Source organism: Tinamus guttatus, unplaced genomic scaffold (assembly GCF_059628265.1).
Source record: "Tinamus guttatus ecotype Peru unplaced genomic scaffold, ASM5962826v1 Tinamus_guttatus_pri_ptg000699l, whole genome shotgun sequence".
Taxonomy (NCBI): Eukaryota; Metazoa; Chordata; class Aves; order Tinamiformes; family Tinamidae; genus Tinamus; species Tinamus guttatus.
In genome coordinates this window covers 147,809-150,000 of record NW_028289233.1, presented here as the reverse complement: position 1 = coordinate 150,000, position 2,192 = coordinate 147,809, and positions in this window count along the sequence as shown.

Sequence of the window (2,192 nt, the reverse complement as noted above, 5' to 3'; positions counted from 1 at the left end):
CTGCGCCCCCGCGCAACTGGCCGTGAGCGCGGGCGAGCCCAGAGCCGCCGAGGCGACCGCGGGTGCGGGCAGAGACGGGGGGAGGGAGGGACGCTCAGCACAGGCAGGTTCCCCCCCGCAAAATCCATTACCACCCCTTTTTTAGAAGGGAATTTTCTGCCCCCAAATACTTTTTTTTTTAAATATTATTTTTAATACCCCTTCCCCCCTTTATTGTCTCTGCTCTGCATATAATAGAGGAGGACAAAGGAGCTCGGGCTTTTTTTTTTTTAATTATTCTTATTATTTATTTATTTTTTTCCTGCCAAATGCTTAAACAAGGCTCCGAGCAAAGCCAAGGCGGCAAGGCGGGATGGGTGGCACAGAGCCTGCCCATCTCCTTGGATTGCAGGCTGTCTTACTCGGGGTGTAATAAGAAAAAAAATAAAAAATAAAATAAAATAAAATAGAAAAGGAAGAGGGGAGGAAAAAATATCTCCCTCACCCATTTCTATACCCCCCCCCCCAAAAAAAAAAAAAAAAAAAAAAAAAAAAAAAAAAAAAAGATGGGGGCTGCTTGTTCGGGCATCAGCCTGAATTGCGAAGGTGATGGTTTTGGTGTTTTTTTGGGGGAAGAGAGGGTGGAAAAAGGACTCCAGAGGGAGGATATTGGTGCTGGGGCAGCTCCTGTTGCCCTCTCCTACGCAGCCCTTTCGCCGTGTGGGCTCAGATGAAGTGGCAGCATCTCATGTTTTCTCGAAGGTGCCCCGAAGAACAAAGCCCAGACTGCGGCTTTCCAACTTCTCCTTTCCTCCGGCGACATTACAGCCAACAATACACACACAGAGAGCCAAAAAAAAAAAAAAAAAAACAGCAGAAGATGTAAAATTTAATAGCCGTTTTACGTGCTCTAATCGGGGTGTGGGGTTTCACTTGCAAGAACACGGCTCCTCTGTCGCGGCTGCTTGAGCCTGGATTATGAATTACTTTCCAGTAGGGATACATACAAAAGCTAAGTAACTGTTGATGAAGAAAAATCAGACGTCTGGGTTACATGGTGGAGATTTCTCTGTGTCAAAAGCATATGTCTTTTCCTTTTTCCTTTTCTTTTTCTTTCTTTTTTCCCCCCTATTCTCCCTTCCAAAATACGCTGTGCAAGCTGGGAAAGTTTTATCTGTGTGTCAGCGGTTCAATGCAAAATAATAATAATAAAAGAAAATAAAGGAAAAAAGGGGAAAAAAAGCACGCGAAATTAAGAATATAGGAGTGAGGCTTAATGTGTGTGATTACTGATGTTAGGAAGTTGGCAAAGAGAAGAAGTAAATGTGTGGAGCAAGGCAAGAGAGACAAGTGAGCAAGTGCTTTTCGGGAGTTTTTGTGCTGTGATTGTTGGGGAAAACCCCGAATTCTGCATGTGTTGGTCTAAGATTGCAAAGACACAGCTTAGCTTCGAGCAAGAATAAAAATAAAAGCATGCAACTCGGAATCTATTGACTTTTTGGGGGTGAGTAAAATGGCAGACTGTCATATCTGCCAGAGTTAAGTTCAGATGCGGCGGGAATGGCTTCTTTTGTGTTTTATTTAAGTGGTATTTCGATTTTTTTTTGCCTTCATGACTTCTGAATCACGAGCCCCAGAAGGAAGTTTCTGTGCAAGCAGCATATTTCGATGGCAAATGTGGAAAATGTTCCTGCTCCCTGGGATAGACCCTTGGTCTTTGTGGTATCACCAGAGGAACTGTTTCGTGTGTTGAATAAAATCGCATGCGAAAAAAAAATAGTAAATGCATCTCCCTAAACCTCCTTGAAATGTACTGTTTTTACTCGCTGTGTTATATGTGATATATCCTAAATGTGGGGGGGTGAAAAAAAGACGAAAATGTTGTGGATTGGATGCAAAACAATGTTGCGTGGAGTGCGGCTAAGTTGAAAATCCTTCCAGGCTGAACACCCGAGGCTGGAAAAATGCAATATGTGGGTTTAAAAATGAAAGAAAATGGTGGAAAAATTAAGACGCTCATTCACGATACTGTAAATTAATATTTTAACGGCGACGATGTTGATTACTGCTGCTTTTAACCATAATTATTTGGTATTAGTGCTGTGATAATTGAATGATTTAAAGGATTCATTATAAATATGATCAATTTGCCTTCTCTGCATTAACTGTCTTCAGATTTCTTTCCCTTTCTTCTAACAGCATGTGTAAGACAA